Genomic DNA, 19,669 nt, shown 5'->3' on the forward strand with positions numbered 1-19,669 from the left:
GAGGAATTGTTTCTTTCCTTGAGTAGGATTATTATATATTTGTTTTAGGGAAAGAGATTTGGGAGAATGCTTTGTAATTTCATTAATAATAGAGACTTCTTTATATAAAGGATCACAATTACAAAATCTTAGAGGAAACTTAATCAAACATTGATTAGAATATCTAGAAGATTCTACTTGTTAATGCTCAGGCTCTGACAGTAGTCAAACCTTGTTAATGCTGGCCCAAGTTTGGGCCGCTAGATAGGTAGCGCTAGCGTCACCTGTCAAATGAAATACACAGGGGGTCAGGAGGGAGACCGCGGTTGTCGATCTTCACTACTCCGATGCTTAAGTTGATCAATGTATTTGTGTTGACAGTATGACGTTAGAGGAGTAATAAATGCGTAATGAATAAATAGATAGGAATAGACCCTTTATAGGTGGAGAGGAGAGTGAACTCCATTTTGTTTCCGATATGGGACTGATATGCATAAGTTTGTGTGTTCTAATGCCTCGGCGAGGCCATCTTGGCGTGGCACGAGGTAGCACGTCAAAACTGATTCTAGCCTAAGCTTGAGCTCAAGCAGTATTCTCAGAGGTTATCCTTACGGCGGCATTGGAGCCTATAGCGGCAAATTGGGGCTGACCCCGATACAGCTAATTATGCTTACATTTGCTTATGTAAGTACAGGTCCCCCAAGTCCCCAGTCAAGGATGACTGTCTTGGTTGGGGAGTTGCCTAGCAGTAGAAGCATTACTTTTGCTAGTCTATCAAGCATAATTAGCGTCAGTGCATTGTCAACCATGGATTTGTTCTTAGCAAACGCTCATCATGCCCTTTCATATGGGCCCCTGCTAGGCCCCAGGGAATCTCCCACCCTAGCTAAGAAAGGCCTCCACTTGGCTGGATAATTATTTGATGAGGGGGATATGTGTTAGAGTAGTGGGCGTTAGGTAGCAAATATAATCTTTGATGCCCAAGCGTCGGGAGTCAATGACCTTATTAGTGGTTGTCGTTGGCATTGTTGACCTGTCCCTTACTCTTTCCCGGAGAAGAACACTTGACTGCTATGTCGCATAGCGGTCGTCGTCATTTGAAGGAGTCGCCTTACTGCTTGGCAGTTGGTCGAGGACCATTTGCTTTGAAGCTATGGGAGGGGGGATTTGGAAGATTGAAAACAAGAAGTTCCGCTAGCAGAGGTTTGCTTGGCAGAAACTAAGTTGTTTGAAAGTTAGAAATGAGACGTTCCACTAGCGGAGGTTCACTTAGTGGAAACTAAGTTGTTTGAAATTCAAATTTGTGATTGTTATCGGATAAGCGTTACCTTATGATATTGAGATGATGCGTGTCTATTATCGATAGGTTCAGCGTACAGTCGTGCGTCTCACAAGTACGCCAGCCATTGCGTCATTAATGCATGGTCATTATTGCTTATGTAACTAAGCCGACGTTTCGGTTAATCTGTGTAATAATGACATAGTGGGGCATGTGTCATCATCATATGAAGCGATTTTCAAGCTTCAATGACCCGAGATTCAGCCAAGGTTAGGTATTAGAAGAGGGGAAAACGGAGAGAGAATATCACTTACCCCGAACTTCAAATTTTCACTTGTCTTCATCTTCATCTTCCTAGAAAGAATAGAGAGAGAACGATGACGATACAAAAACAACACATAGAAGAGTAAAGAAGAGGACATTCTGGGTTTCTAAACTCATGAATTCGTGCTTGTGTGTTGCGTACGCCTTCGTTTTCTTCAGGTTGTTACTGAATTGAACTTCAACTGTATTGCTTTTGCGTTTTCCTTTTGTTGGTTTGCTTTTGCGACTATTAACTGTAGTGATGCTTTGATTTGTATGAAAAAGGGTCTAGATCAATGAGAAACGGTGATAATATGAGGTGATTTTGGTCTATCTGTATTTTGAGTAGTGAGATTGTGAGGGATTCAATGGGTGGGGGGGGGGGGGGGGGGGGGTTGTGAGATGCATGAATTTGGGTTTTTGCCTTATTTTTGGGTTTCTTTGTTCTTCATGTTCTTAAGAGATTGCTAACAAAAGGGTAGGCTAGATCTAACTGTGACTAATAATATAGGCTTTAGGGTGTTTGAGAGATGCCTAACGTCATAGACATCTCAAGCAATGAGGACTCTGGGTCTGACTTATCACTTGATGCCTTTGATTGGATTTTCATTGATTCGTTACGTCCGTTTGCTGCTGCAAGAATCTCACTGCGTGAGCTACTTGACATAGAGCCATTACAAACGATCCCTGAAGACATGGATGTACACTTGTCCAACAGTGACGGTAGTGATCAAACAGCCAAGGAAGAGGAGAATGCCGCCAGGCGTCAGAGAGATGAATGAGCTAAGAGCGACAACAACACTAGCATCTCTCACAAGGAGGGGGAGGATTCTGACTTGGAGATTGATAGTAGTCATTCCTCTTATTATGAAGGAAAGACTGGCCCAAGGAGTAGGAGTTATGGCTAAGCAGGTTAGACCTTCTCTCTTATCAGCATCAGCATTACAGTTTCCATTCTTAAAAAAGAATGTTACCTTATATACTGTTTTCTATGTTGCTATCTTGTTACAGTTAAGCAAGTAGTTTGAAAATACTCGCCATTGTGTGAAAGCAAGTCTGTGTTACGCCCCATATCCAAATTTACCCGTTTACCAGTCATTTGGAAGGTGAACGATAATTATCTTTACTGTTTCATATAATTTTTGAGAAAACTTCCTTCTAGAAAGTTGTAGAACACGTTAAACCGAGTTAGTGGACAGGCTACATGTTAAAATCGGAGTTGTAACGAATAAGTTATAAAGGGCTAAAGGTAGTGGCAATTTTGTAATTTTGGAAAACTCTTTGAAGTGTTTTTAGGTATTTCTGGAAAGGGAAGTTTCTATTTTTGGGGACTTGTTCGGCTATTCTGGGCATCATGTTTTGGTTTGTGGGGTCGAGCATATCATTACGAACATGTAGATATAGATTTGGTATCAATTGGTACACGTTTTGGAAATAATCGGAACTTCCAAAGTTTCAAAAATTCAGATTTCGATTCGGAAAGATCCGACCGTTGGATCGATCCTTACTTTCCATAGGTTGTTATAATTATTAAGTTGATATAATGAATGAAGTTTGGGCTCGTTTTGTTTTGATTTCAAGCTTCTGATGAATTATCAGTTTTAGGGCTTTGATTTTATTATCGTCAATTTATTTCCGATTATCGAGAAACAGATATTTATAATATCATTTTGTTCAAGACGACGGGTAATTCGAGTTTGAGGAAGAAATAGTTGGACGAATGTCATAGCAGCAATCTTTTGCAGGCTAAATTAGTTGAGGTCGGGTGTACATGGGATTGAGGCATAGTTGTCACTGCTTCCGCAATGTAGGACTTATCGACCCTTTACCTTTCTATTTATTTTCTTGTATACCTTGTGTATTAGATTGCTCTGATAATCTAGTGGCTAAATGTTCTTAAGTTGAGACTTGTGTTGTGTTGTGGAGTTTGTTGTGAATCGGGGAGCAGAGTGGCTCCAAGAGTTGAGGTTGGTGTTGATTTTAGAAGTGTATTGTTTTCTACAGGTTTTGGGTAGCCCATCTTTAGGGGTGACTCTGTTGACTTTTTGGTTGAGTTATTCCTAAGTTGGGCCCACATGGCTACCTTGGATTTCAAGGTGAAATACGAGGCAGGTTCTGTCAACTTGGTATCAGAGCATTAGGTTGTTAAGTCATGTTTGTTTGAACCCAAAATGAGCATTTTGGCCTGACTAGGCGTGTCTTGGAGAAATTGAGCCAATGTCAGTGGCTCAAGCTATATATTGTCGACAAGTTCGAAATATATTATTTAGAGGCTAAATAAATCCTACCTGCAGAATTATGGAAGATTATGCGAGCTGCAAGAAAAGTCAACTTTAGCATATTTTCCTACTTCGGCTGGGAGAAACCGAGGTAAACAAGGAAGGAGGGGCGGCAGACTAACCAAACGAAATCCAAATGAGCTAAAACTTTCCAAATTCATTCTAGACATCCCAAGGATCATTTCTTATGAATAGTAAAAGAGCTAGTTTGGAGTGGAAAACCTTCAAACAATCAGTCCAGTTTTCTGAAAGATAAAACTGGAAAGCCGGACCTGCAAGGAGTCCAGCAGCGTTTCCGGCCCAACCATATAGAAGTAAGCTCTAAAATTTTACTAGAATGATCTACACTCATGGTGGATCATTTTATATGAAGAAGTCGAAGGCCCATTCTGAATTCTTGGTGGAGATATAATTGAAGGAATAAAGGAGCAGAAAGTGACTCAAAACCACTCCAAAACTCATCATTTTTATCTCCATTAGTGCTCCATTATCTCTATTTAGTGCTTCACTATCTCATTTGGTGCTCCACTATCTCACTTAGTGCTCCACTATCTCATTTGTTTAAGGCCAACCACTATGTCTTGGTAGCCTATATATAGAGGCTACAACAAGTAACAACACACACAATTCATCAACAACAATCTCTAAGATTATCTAAGCCTCTCTAGAGTAACCCCTCTCCTTCTTTTACCGGTGACCACATTCCAGTCCCAGAATCCTCAGGTGCCGACTGTCAGTGCCACCAAACCTTCTGTCAATGTGCTTCGGTCCTAGTCTCCTGGGGAGCCGACTGTAGTACAGCTACCACAACGGTTACGAAACCAGTTAAGCAAGGGTAACACCCTCACAGTCCAGCCAAGCTAAAGTCAAGCTTTAGCAAGTTCTCCCCACTTCCCAATAATTTTCGCTCTGCTCTATCTACGACGTCGAGTATCGATTGTCTGATATTGAGGAAACTAAGCAAAAGTCCTCATCACAAGGCACAAAGACCCCTGCCACGAGGTTGGTGCTCTCCTCGTCTACAATCACTTGAAAGAAGTCAGGTCAAGGGACATCCCTGACGACCGCACCTGACGGTGCTGGCAAGCCCGCAAGCAGAAAAGAGACTGTTGACCAGCTTAAGAAAACTAGAGCCAAACACTGTTGAATTTCTTCCTTATTACCTTATATACTTGATGATACTCAGCACCTCTCGAGTGATGGCCTAACTACGGTGGTTCCTCATCATTTACTCTTCGGTGCTGATGTACTCATCAACTGTGTAAGGTACATGTCTAGTTGGTTTATCCTTTAGGTGCTATGCCTCTTGTACTCCGACCTCATAGGGATTTCTCTGCATATTGGTATGTCAACCTGTCTTGCACCTTTCCCTGGTGATGATAGAGTAAGACTACTCTATAGGTTCGAGTTGTGCTATGGAATGTGATTTGAGAGAATGTTGTGGTTATCTCTTCCTCGTTGCTAAGTTGGTTGGATCAGGGTTTAAGGGTTTAAGGTGCGAGACCGGAGTTCAATTTCGTACTTGAGTGTCTGTGATGAATGACCATAATTTTAGCTATCTTTGGATGTTATAATTGCTTCTGAATCAGGATTGTTGTTGGAAGTGGAACTAGTAGTAATGGTGGTTTTGACTTTGAATCAAGTTTCGGGAGATGTGTTACATGACGTGATAAGTTATGTATGCGACATTTGGGACATTACTGGCAGTCGTTGGAGATTACTTGGGAATCATAGGATTGGTCATCTTGGGTCGTTGACCTAACCATGACATTTGGAGTTAGTTTTGTTCAAAATGAAAGAAATTGATCCCAGGTAGTTTGGGTTATAATTTGGTCTTATTAAGTTCCTGATTGTAGAGAGTTGGGAGATGGATAGAATTGAATGTTGAAATAGTTTTATGTTTGAAGCTTGAGTATTTAGTTGAACGCTTAGAGTTTTACAATAGAGTTACGAGCTTTGTCAGTATTAAACTGGGAGGATTATAAACAATTTTTGTACTTGAGATTGTACCGATGTGTGTCCCTGGTTATTCGTTTTTAGGTGAAATGGCTGAATGTAAAATCAGAGAATGGCTATAGTGACATCGTTAGGTATTCATTGAAGTTCAAACAGAATTGCTATGTGATATGGAGCATGATTCGAGTTTTGAATCATGGAACCTTGAAGATTAAATTGTTGTAGGTTCTTGGTGGCGCTTTTGCTAGACAGATGGGTTGTGATCTTATAAGAGTGGTTAGTGGAATAACTTTAAGGAAATAAGTTTTCCAGTTGACTCCAGGAATATTTCAAGTTAAGGTTTGACTAGAATTCTAGTTATATATTGGGTGAAACGTAATGTGGTTTGTCTATTCAGTGACGCATTTCTGTGGTGATTAATTCGAGAAATTGGATCGTTATGTGGTGGGACCACTTTCAGATCTGGGTATTATTTTGTGTGATATAAGATGTTGGACGGGTGTCCGTTTTATATCAAAGATGTTGTTCGAGGAAAGACCTTGTGAATGGTGTTTTGTCGTCTTGAAAAAACTGGTTTTTGCTTGAGTTGAATACATGTAATGGGCTATTTTGGAGGAATTGAGTGAGGTTTGCTTCCTTGGTGCCATTACTGGTAGTGATGGGTTGAGATGTTTGTAATATTAGTTATCGCTATGATCGACCTTTCGACCGTATGGTGACCCTTGATTGAAAAGGTATAGAAAGTTAGTACGATTGATATCTAGTCACTATCATGTGTTTATCGGTTAGATGACTTGAACAAGATGTAGGAGTTGAGTTTGGACTTAAGTTTTATCAACTGTTCCAACCGACATTTGAAGTACTAAATTTTTGGGCTACTATGGTTGGGTGGTGTTGTGGATTATTTCTTAGTGAGAAGAGATTTGGAGAAATTTTGGTGCAATTTTAGTTAGCATAAGGAAGTCATTGGGATTGTTGTTATAGCTGAAATCTTGATAATTAAGTGTTGTTTGGAGAGTGAATTTTCAGCTATCTTATCCTCATTTTAGTGAAGGCAATTGTTGCTTGTGAATATCGACTTTAAGTCGAGCAAGAAGAGTTGGCTACACTCTAGTACTTGGATGTTCAAAAACAACGTGACTGATTTCCTGTGATTCTTATAACATCGGATGATGCATTGCTCCGATATCTTATTTTCTTGTTTTGGAAGTAGATTTCCTTTTCTGCGGTATTCCAAGTGTTATTCATTTAAGTAATCGACTTTGAGCTTTCCATTGTCGATATTCCATTTAAAATTCTTTTTAGGCTATTTCGAGCAAAGGGTTTTTGCAAATTTTCTTCACCAGTGGGTAATTCTTTTCTATAATGCTTAAAAGCATATCTATATTTTTTTTTAGGACTGTTGACTTCAACAGGGGACGCTGTTATTATTGATTAGATTGCAGTAACTAGCCGGGTTCCCGCTTGAGGATTGTTCATTTCAAGTGTGGCCTTCCTTTTTCTAGTTGTTCAACTCTTGGATGAGTTTTGAAGTTAACTTTCACATGTTTTGAGTAAACTTGCATATCCAGTTTCTTGTACTATCCTCACCACAATTGTGTAATCGACATGCTATCTTCTTCGAGATTATTATGCATTGAATGGATGGGTCCACCCTAGATGGCTGCTACTATGTTGGGATCTGAGTCCCAGGGTGGCAGTAGACCTAACAGTTTTGATTTTAGAGCTAGACCGAATTTTGGTGGTCGTGACATGAGGTATGAACAAATAGATGAGTGGCAGTTCCAGGACCACGCTATTAACTTTAATCATCCCTACGATACTTACGTGAGTTACAGCTACTTCTGCAGTATCGAACCTATGGCAGATACCATGAGGGTCAGTGTCGAGCAGGTAGTAGAGAGTGTTATCAGTGTGGCCAGCTGGGTCACTATATGAGTGAATGCCCACAGTTGATTCAAGGAATACATCGGGACTTGGGCGAAACTCCAGTCACATATCGGGTGGCATTTTCGGTAGTGTATCTGGTGGTCCATCGATCAATGACACCCATACTAGTACAACAGGCAGATCTACAGGTCAGCATGGACGTCTAACAACTCAAACCAGACTTCATGCTATGTTTCATCAGGAGAGTCATCCTTCTTCAGAGGTTAGTATGAGTATATTATTCAATTCCAAATAAACTATTATACTTTGCTGGAGCCAAGTGATACTTCCATTCTATCTTTGGTACACTTTTGTATATTCCTTCTCTTCGATTCATATACACAACATTTCATGTCTCCCTATATCTTCAATCAAGGACAAAATTTTTATAAGGGGGTAGATTATTACGCCCAGTATCCAAATTTATCTACCTACCAGTCATTTGGACAGTGAACGATAATTATATTTATTTTTCACTTTCATTTCGAACTTTTAGTGGGTCAAAAGGTTGACTTTTTTTTCTTACACTTTACAAGAAAACTTCCTTCTAGAAAGTTGTAGAGCACGTTAAACCGAGTTCGTGGACAGGTGACACGTTAAAATTGAAATTGTAACAAAGAAGTTATAAAGGACTTAAATCAGAGGCAGTTTTGTAATTTTCGGAAACTCTTTGAAGTGTTTTTAGGTGTTTCTGGAAAGGGAGGTTTCTATTTTTGGGGACTTCCATTTTGGAAAGTCGAAGAGAGAGGGAGAGAGAGAGAGAGATATATATATATCACCGCCAAACTTCCGAGCCTAGCCGGCGCCTATTCCAGCCACCTATGGTAGTGAAACTGCTCCCTTCTGGACCGCCTCATCTCCCTCTCCCTCTCTGTGGCAGCGACGTACAGTGATTGTGGCGGTGGAAAGCGCAATGGGCAGGTTTTTCCGGCAACTTCGTTTTTAGTTTTTTGGCCAATCTCTGTTTTTTGGTCACCTCAGGCCGCGCCACCACCCACATCTTGAAGCTCTCTTCTTCATGGTTCGAGCCCAACTAGTGGGTAGCTCCAATTTTTGCCAGAGTATGGCAAATCGATAGCGGGAAGAAATATAGTGTTTTCGAGGGAAATTCCAATAAATACACTTGAAATTGATCAATGTTGTAGTTATGAAAGATGTTAAGAATGTTGAGATGATCATGTTGATGAATTTTGGTGACCCGATTCGGGGTTGTAATCAGCGGCACGTGGGGCCCACGTCCAGCCGCCTGTGGGGGCTTTGGGGCTCGTCTGGCCGTTCTGGGCGTCGTACTTTGGTTTGTGGGTCGAGCATATCGTTATGAACATGTAGATATGGGTTTAGTATGAATTGGTACACGTTTTGGAAATTATCAGAACTTCTGAAGTTTCAGAAATTTGGATTTCGATTCTAAAAGATCCGACCGTTGAATTAATCCTCGTTTTCCATAGGTTGTTTTGATTATTGAGTTGATATAACGTATGAAGTTTGGGCTAGTTTCGTTATGATTTCAAACTTTTGATGAATTATCGGTTTTAGGGCTCCGACTTTATTATCGTCAATTTATTTCCGATTATCGAGTAACATATATTTATAATATCATTTTGTTCAGGATAACGGGTAATTCGAGTTTGAGGAAGAAATAATTGGAAGACTATCATAGCCGCAATCTTTTGCAGGGTAGATTAGTTGAGGTCGAGCATACATGGGGTTGAGGCATAGTTGTCACTGCTTCCGCAATGTAGGACTTATCGACCCTTTACCTTTCTATTTGTTTTCTTGTATACCTTGTGTATTAGATTGCTATGATAATCTAGTGGCTAAATGTTCTTAAGTTGAGACTTGTGTTGTGTTGTGGAGTTTGTTGTGAATCGGGGAGCAGGATGGCTGCAGGAGTGACGTTAGTGTTGATTTTAGAAGTGTATTGTTTTCTACATGTTTTGGGTAGCCCATCTTTAGGGGTGACTCCGTCGACTTTTCGGTAGAGTTATTCCTAAGTTGGGCCCCGCAGGGCCACCTCAGATTTCAAGGTGAAATCCGGGGCAGGTTCTATCAGTCTGGCCGTGCCTCAAGCTATGAGAAAACAACCTAACCAAGCAAAGACTAATATTAGAGATGCTGAATAACCCGGGACAGATGTGCTGTGGTAGGTTGCTGCAGTCAGGATGTGAAGGATAATAAATCAGTGACTCCAAAAAGCAGTAGAGCGAATACTAGTACTCCAAAGGGTAGAAAGAGAAAATCAAGGTTGGATCCTAGGGGATCGGATCTTGATGAAAAGTTTAAGACACCACCAGAAACTAGTAGTAAAGGTGGTTGAGTTACAAGACGACGGAAATCTGTTGCTTGATTTAAATTTTGATAAGTAGGAGACTAATTTTAACCATTTACCCCTTGCAAGATGAGCCTTGTGGGTCAAGAATTCTGTCCCCGTCTTGAAGGATTAATCCTGAGTTGAGACCCATCTTGTTTGGTAGTGTAGCTGGTTGTTGTTTCAAGTTAAGACAGCTTTTAATTAAGTAAACTTTCCTCCCTCACAAATGCTTTAGACAGCTCTCTTGTATAACTAGCTCATCATCAATTCCAAATTTCCTAGTATTGCTCTTGCAATTAGACATCTTCTATCATATTATCTCTCCTTTCATATTCATTTCAATATGGAACGTGCTTAGAACTTGGAATTTTTTTTTTCATCCTCCTGGAAAAGCTTGTATGCTTCCATTCTTGTCTACATGAACACTACAGGATTAATAAACGGGTTTGGTTGGCCGACTATAAAGTCACTCACCACAACAGATTGCACCATTCAAACTCTTGGCTTGATTGGCATTTCACAAGGAAAAATTTTACGGTATATTAATGTCACTACTACAAAAAGGCCCTAAGCGGACACATAAAATAGGGACAAATGAAAGATGTGTGCCTCTAAGTGAGCAATAGGCACATAAGAAGATATATGTGCCTTTTGTTAGAAAAGGGACACATGAAGTGTCCCCATTTGATAAAAATACCACATACACATTGCAAATATGTAATTTTAATCTCCACATTCTCTCTCCTCTGTAAAAAGGGACAGAAGAAGTGTCCCTATATGATACAAATACCACATACGCACTAACATACCTATTTTTATCTCAGTCTCTCTCCCCTTCCATTGTGTATTGTGTCTCTGATCAAAAGACAGAGAAAAGGAAGCGTATATTCGGGTCAACTCTCTCCACTTCTTCACAACCTTTGGCGCCAACACACACATCTCTTCCCTCCATTTCTCTCTCATTCTTACCCAGATTTATTTCTCTCTCATTCTTCTCCCTCCACCCAAATTGTTCTTCTTAATCGATAATCAATGTTTTACTCATCGCAACCAGCACCGTGTGTCCTTGTTTCTAGTATTCTATCAAGTTCCCAGGTTATCTGAGTCTCCGGAATCGATCCCGTTCCAAACTTGACCACTTCTTTGGAAGATAAAACTGAAGCATAGTTTTAAAACACAAAACACAATTTCAGTTTTGTTACTCGATCAGTTACATGGTCAGTGACCTGACCAGTTACGTGGTCAGTGACATGACCAGTTACATGATCAGTGACCTGACCAGTTACATGGTCAGTGACCTGACCAGTTACATGGTCAGTGACCTGATCATTGTTTTCTGTCACGGACAGTGTGTTGGGGACCTTGTTGTCTATTGATGGAAAAAGCAAGGATACCTATAATGCTCGTATGGATTGTGTGAATCTTGAGATTAAATAAAAATTGCATCCAGAGAGTGAAGGGGCTAGACCTCCGAAGGCAGCCTTCAACATGAAGACTGAGAACATGACCATGATTTGTGAAGTATTGGTTTCAAGTAAGCTTCTTGATGGAATAGCCTCTAACATTGCTAGATGTGTTAGAGTTGGAGAGAGAAAGTTAATAGGCCTTAAAAGCCATGATAGCCATATTATAATGCAGTATTTGCTTCCCCTGGCTATCTGGTATGCTCTCCCTAAATATGTTGCAAGGATCTTTATAGAGCTAAGCTCATTTTTTCGCATCTTGTGTACTAAGGTGGGAACTGTTGGCACTTTCAATTTTTTGTCAAAACGGATTGCAATAGTCTTGTGCTTGTTAGAGCATTTAATGCCTCCAGCCTTCTTTGACGTCATGGTTCACTTGCCAATCCACCTAGCTGATGAAGCTGCCATTGCTGGTCCAGTACATTTCAGATGGATGTTCCTAATTGAGAGGTGATCTATTATGCTACTTTCAGCTTAGGTTTATATTTGCATTAAATTAATTTGCAAGTATAGTTCACTTGTTTTAGACCTACACAACTTATTGTTTGAATCAGAGTTAAATGCCTCCTGCCATTTTGGTTTTCCTAGAACTGCAAATCAATCGATGCTTTATGGTAGAAGATAAAGGAGGTAGATAAATATGTTTATCTCATTAGGTATTCTGTTATGTCATGTAATGCCTCTGGTGATTATTCAAACCTATAGTAAAGCACACAGAAAATGCTAGCTTGCTGTTTGCATGAATTAGCTGCAAAGATATTCCTTATTCATATCCCATAAACAGTGTTTCATCTTTTCTATGCCTTCCAAGGAATTTGTAAATTTGGTTTGGGCTATCCCAAGACCCTCATCTTAATAATTGGTTTCTCATTAACACGTCTCACCATAATATATTGATGTAATATTACAATGCAGATTTTTAGGAACACTCAAGAAATATGTTCTAAACAAAGCTAGGCCTGAGGGCAGCATTGCAGAAGGCTATATTGTGGAAGAATGCCTATCATTTTGCGGCATGTATCTTGGTGATACCACAGTGGGATGTATAAATAGGCCGGGGCGGAATGCTGATTTAACTGACAGTGGAAAACGTGTTGGGCTATCTGTGTTTGCAAATCCTGGAAGATCACTTGGTGAGTTTAAATTATTCCAGCTAGATGATGCGGAATGGAATAGGGCACATCGTCATGTCTTGGACAATACACCTAAAGTTTGGCCATATAAACGGTGAGATTAATGTATTTGATATATCTGAATTACATAACTTGTGGTCATTCCTCAAAATTATTTCCATTCCAAGCTATATATTTTTGTTATCTGGAAGTTCAATTTGGTATAGTCCAGTGATTTTTCAAAATGAATTTTAAATTACATAATTATGAAATGATGCTGAGTAATAGGCTTGCTTTTGGTACAGAGTTGTGGCTCTGCTGAATATAGTTCCAATGTATTGTAAATATGAGGATATGTATTCAAGTGTTTCAGTGTTTCAATTAGGGAATGTACTACAAGATGGGCTCCAAACAACACACAAACTTTTGGTCATAATGGTCTATAATGATTAATGTTATTTCTATCTAAAGTAGAATTCCAAGTCTTATACATGCATATGACTTATACTTTTGTTGTAGGAGCATCTACCTTCCTTAATGTACTATTTGAATAGGGTTGTTCTTTCCTGGCTTGTTTAGTTTCCATATTGTGAACACTTTCCTTTATATCTCAGTTCCTAAAAACAATATTTTGGTTGCTAGGGAGTACGTTGAACGTGAGACAAGCAATATAGGCCCATGTGTGAGTGCAATGGCTGCGGCTAATCAAGCAAATTGCTCTTTCCCTGCATACTTTGGCGACCTGGTAAGTGATTTTCACATATAGCACGAGTTAATTGTTAGTAGACATCATCCCTCATGAGTTCTTGCACAGATTGATGGCGATTACATGAATGGAGTTGGTGATATTAGTGAGGATTTTTTAGCCCTAGCTAGAGGTCCTACCCGGTGGGCTAGGCGTTGGACCAAGTATATTATGAATGGATATAGGTTTCATGTTAAATCTGTTGACGATGGTAAAACACAGAATAGTGGTGTGTTTGTTGAAATGGAGACAGATAATTATGCTACGGTCAATGATCCTAATCCTAAGTCTGATATGGTGGAATACTATGGCATATTAAAAGATATAATAGAACTGAACTATCGGAATGGTCGTAAAGTAGTGTTATTTGATTGTGATTGGATGAACGGAAGGCTTCGTCGAAGTGGAATTAAGAAGGATGATTTTGGATTCACCATGGTAAATTTTGAACGGTTGCTACCACCTCCGGACACTTTGGTTTTTGGTGGACAAGCATAGCAGGTGTTTTATGTGCAAGATCCAATTGAGAAAGAGTGGCATATTGCGGTGAATACAACGCTTAGAGATTACTTTGCTATGGGGATGACCACAAATCATGACCTAGTACCGCCACAAGAGTTGGACAATTCAATGATGGAGGATGATGAAGTAGAGGGAGGATGGGATATGACAGACATTCCGACAGCTGAAGACCAGATGTGTTCTGAAGGTGAACCATGAATTTCCAGTTTCCAGGTGCTTATGTCTTGTAAAATTATGTGTCATTTTGTGTATATTGAATGAGCCTGATTCAATTTGTAGACATCAATTAGTTTCACCTTATATCAGTCCATTGATGAAGCTGGTGTAATGTGTACAATGTGTAATTTAATGAAGTTTTTGGTACGTTTACCAAATCTAGTTATTATAATTATTTCGGTAATTTTTTTTTGTATGAGTTATTCCAAATGAGGATGCATGATAGACTCTTCTGCAAGTTATTAAGTGTCGATTGATCAAGGTGGATCCTAAGAGCAGTCGATTCATGATGCCAAAGGAAATGTAATCACAACATGATTTTTTTTTTTTTTTAGAATATATATTCACAACATGATTTAGACTACCCCCAACGTTAGGAACCAAAAAAAGTAAGGAAAAAAAATGCATACACTACCCTAAGTTGAATTTGTGAACATAAACTGACATTATTGCTAAAATACTGACTCTTAATTTACATGTGTTCACCACGACCAACCATCTTTTTCGTACCAATCTCTTTCTCTAGCTGCTTCTTTAACCCTACCTTCATTGATTGTAGTTCCAGCCTTGTTAGATGTCATGCTACAGACTTCTCCCTCACTTTCAGCATATTGGTGTCCATGATAATGAGCAGTACTAATAATCTCAGTTTCACCACTATTTGAATCTGTTTTCGATTGTAGGTGTGCATATGGAGTTAAATGAGGGCCGGTGTGTGGAATATTTGAAGCCGCACGCGGTGGCGTTCCAAATTGAAACACACCATCATTTGGGTGAGGCCTTGCATGTTGTCTACGAGCATTATCGATAGCTTGTTGGATACGCTCTTGTGATGTTTGTAGTGTGGGGACTAAGATTCTTAACATGTCTCGTGCATCTATGTGTGGCGGATTAGGAAGGGCCGCACTGGATGAGTTAGCAGTAGAGTGTTCACGTTGATTTCTCTCATTCGGTGCATCATCATAATATAGACGGCGAAATGATTTAGCACCGCGCTTCATTATTTCACTATATTAAGAAAACGAAAAAAAAATTAAGTTCAAATTTAAAGGAGATTTCTAAATGAAAAGTATATATTAAAAAAATTATTGTATTATCAAAATCATGATGAAGACTTCTGAAAGAAATTTAAAGCCTTAAGACATCCTTTAGTAACTAGTTACTACTAACCTTCAAAGAAATTGTTGATGCACTCGATCCAAAGACTGATTTCTAATGTGTGGAATTTCTTGTGGGTTGGGACTTGGGAATGTTATTTATAGATACATTGGCCAATGTTGGTTGGGCTAGAAAAAATAAAAGATAATTTAATAATTTTTCTGTTCACCATATAACAATTATAAATATAAGGAATTAGGCTCATTGGAATCTCTTTTTAATAAAGAGATGAGAATATTGCAGCCTTACAGTATCACAAGCCAAACAATTCCAATGCTAGTTCTTTTCGTTGTTTGCGATAAGGGCGGGATAGTGCAAGATTCAGCCAAAATTTTTGGCTTCCCGCATATAATTTTTGCTTCAAAAATCAAAAGATGGACACACGTGCTTAATTGCTTATCGTTCTGTCAATCAAACGAAAGGTGGACCTTCGTCATCTGCACACGAGGATGAGTTTCTTTGTTTTGGGCGAAACCACTTTTTCAGAAAATTAATCTTCATCAAGTCGTCAATCTTAGAAGGCAATAGACAAATTGAAAAGCTGGAAAAAGCATCTACAATCGTGCTTATCTTCAAAGGTGTCGGCTGGTAGAGGTTTGTCCGATACCTTTTACATATAGTTTACTTTGAGCTCTTTATATATGGTTTGTCTGATCTATCTGCCTAAACTCTTAATTAACTTTTGCAATTAGATCTTTATGGCGTTAATAGCATGAATGTAATGGACGTTGTGTGCTGAAAATTGTTTGATGATTGTTAGTGGAATAGTTGAATAATGGGACATGATGAGTTAATAGTTAAGCAACCTTTATTTGGTGTGTTGCTGTTGGTTACTTTTGAATCATATGGGTATAGGGTTTACTCATTCATCTGGAACCATATATGAATATATGCACATAACAATTGCAGGTTTCAGTAATCTGATTAATTGTTATGTGCAGATGAGTGATTATAACTTGCAACTCTTAGGTAACGTATTTGAAGTCAATGATAGCCAAGTTGTTAGCCAACACACACAAAATGACGATGAAGATGAAGAAATTCTTATGAGGATGATTAAGGGAGATCATAACATGGCACCAAACCATGCCGATCGCGTGGTGAATGAGATGAATGCATCTAGAGGATCTGTTAATAGAAATATCGGAGATATGAGATCAAAAACTGGACATGGGACCAGGAAGAGGGCTGGAAAAATCAAGAAACACAGGGGTAAAAATAAGGTTAACTTTGGTCCTTATGGCCCTGAGAAGATGCTGTTTAACAGGTTTGGGCAGCCGGTTGCACCAGCTGAAACTGTTGCAAGGTTCTCAAGGTATGTAGGATCACTTGCAAGAGAACCTTCTATGTTTCCAATCACTGTACCTGACTTCAGGAATTTTAAAGGGACCAGAAGGGTTGAAAGTGCATGGGCAGAAATAAAGGTAATATGCATGATCTCTTACTAACTGAAATATGTACTTAATTTTATGAGGATGATTATTTACTTGTGGAGTTTGTATGTAGGCAAAAATAGATTGGTCTGAGTCACAAACCTTGACAATTATGAAAAGAATTCAGAAGGTAGTGAAGAAGAAATTAAATGCGCGTTGGAGAAAACACAAGCACAAACTTTATGTTGACTACTATATGGAAGACAAAGGACATGCTGAACGATTTGTATGTCCAGATGGGGATGTGAATCAACTACAATGGCGTGCATTGGTACTTCATTGGGACAAATTTGGTGAGGTACAGTTTTCCCCATAACCATGATAGCCATATTTGAGTTTCAATCTCTATAGTTTTCAGCTTATAAATATAATGACAACTAAAAATGAATGTGGTAGTTTGAAAACAATAGAAAAAATCAGTGACTACCAAGAAGAATAGAAGTCAGTTGAAGGTGGCTGCAAACACCGGAACAAAGACATTTGCCCAAATACGATATGAATGGGTGAGATTTTAATTTTGGTCGATCGCTTGAATGGCCCAAATCTGGTATGGATCTTTTAATTGAAAACATGATATCAAAATTTCCATATAATGATAGTCATACTTATTTGGACAAACAATGCATGGCTGTTGTGATTAGTGTTACTCCTTTTATGGAAAGTTAAAATATTTCGTGCATAACCTTCTTCACAGATTGTTGAGGTATAATATATATATAGCCCACATGTTCAACATTTGGTCATTTTCAATTAAAACAGAAACAAATTAATCAAAATACCATGCAATTACTAAGGGATACCATGTCACTAGTAATAGTACTATTGGACATATATGCATACTAGTAGTTAAGTTGTAACAATTATTTTCAGTTCATCACATATGAAAGCATGCTGCTAAATAATTAAAGTGCGCATTTCATTTTCAATTAAATATATGCAAAATCATCTTCATAAAGAGTTTCGGGTTCCTGAAAATCAATAATGGTATTTAACTTATGGGTATATGTGTGTGTGTTCATACAAAAGTATTCATGTCTCTGCATCTAAGGGCCGAAAGTAGGAGTAGTTTGTTAAGCATGAATGGACTAATCATTTCAGTACAAATGGATCAAGTTCAGACCATCAACATGATAATGGTCTCTTGTAGAGTAAAAGTCTGAAGCTTACATGTTTTGGCCTATTCCCAGATTTTAGTATTGACTATGTGCGGTTTGGAAATAGTTGTTTTTGGCAATAACGTATTTAGTTACTTCTCTCATCAATTATGAAGTTAAAAAATGTAAAAATATGGCATTGCTTTTTGGTACAATCTTCTCAAAAATTTTGACAACATGGTATAATAGAGTTAAAAGGTGTATTCATAGCTGCCTTCTGATCCTAAAATAAATTCATTGTGCCTTCTGATCCTATTGCAACCTATTGATTGAAAAGTGTATTCATAGCTCCATTCTCATCTCTTACATCATAAGGTGTCTGTTTAGTTTACCTATTGTCGCTGCACTTACAATGACTTTCATTTTAAACAGAAATGTTAAAAGCATGCCTTTAGCTTTTACGAATCATTGTTCAAACAATCTGTACCACTAGGGCACATTTTCAAGTGATTGTACTTGGTTTTGCATCTATAGTTCTGGATTACATTTGTGGTTGATTATACAACATCATGGATTGGCAGGAACTTGCAAACGAAGGGAAAGAAATAGATCGCTTCACATTTTGGAGATTGATTCACAGCAAACCAAATAAAGACTGTACTGGGACCGTGCCAATTAATGACGAAGTAGAAAAAATCTTTGTAAGTGTTGTGATATTGGTTGTAGCTTAGTATACATGGTTGCTTATTTCTGTAATTAGTTTACTTTAAATTAGTTTATGATTTTGTTGTAGTTGGAATTGGATAAGCTTGAGCAAAGGGAGCGCTTAAATGGTAGGGAACTCACTATAGACTGATTGAATGAATTGTTTTGTGAGCAATTTGGACCAAAGACATATAATGCAGTTCGAGGGTATGTACTGGAAGTAGAGTGGGTTGATGTTCCTGGAATACAAACTGCAAAGCCAACAGTTTCTTGCAATGTAGCATCACTTCAGTCTGAACTTGAAGCCTCACTTGCTGAGATCACAAGGTTGACAGAGGAAGTAGCCAAAAAGGAAGAGCAATTGCAAGCTGTCCAAACTCAATTGAATAGCATTGAAACTCGTATTGGCAATCCCTTGCATGGTATAATAAGTGCTGGACCTGATACCATTAAGAAGCTAATAGCAACACTTTCTGATATCGCAGAGAAGCAACCTCAATCAATCCAAGAAATGTAATCAACTCCAATGGAGGGGTATGTGACTTTCCTTGGACACTAGGATGGAAACTGTAGGAAGTTTGTTTTGAAGCATATTGCTGGTATCTATGATTCATCTCAAAGTTAGTATATTTTGGGTCATTTTATTGACATATTGGAGATGAACTATATATATTTTGGGTAATGGCTTCAGCCATATTAGATATAGCAATACTAGCTTGGGTTAGAGCAGAGATGAACTAATCATGTAATTATTATGGTCTGGGAGAACAATGACCACTTTTGTATATTGCTTTTGGATGAATGAAATTTGTGTAGGAAAGCTAATATTCGGATTTATATATGTTTGAAAAGTTGATTGAATGTACAAATGTGATTGTGTATTGTATAACACCATATGTATGCTCATGTTGGAGATATATAGGCACACATGTTACATTTGTCCCCAATTGAAATAATAGGTATTTGTATTTATGTAAAAGGTGTTAGAAACCATGTACATGCTCACAACATATGCACACAATCATAAAAGGATTAAGGCTTACCTTCAGCAATCACTGGCATGGATTCCATCTTATGCAGCTGCAAACACGATCACTGAATATGGCCTTCTGTTACTTACCAACTTGCTTCTCAATGGACAGAACAATATGCAAAACGTCGGTAGTAATCAAGGACCAATTCATC

The sequence above is a fragment of the Rosa chinensis genome, chromosome 6 (assembly GCF_002994745.2).
Source record: "Rosa chinensis cultivar Old Blush chromosome 6, RchiOBHm-V2, whole genome shotgun sequence".
Classification (NCBI taxonomy): Eukaryota; Viridiplantae; Streptophyta; class Magnoliopsida; order Rosales; family Rosaceae; genus Rosa; species Rosa chinensis.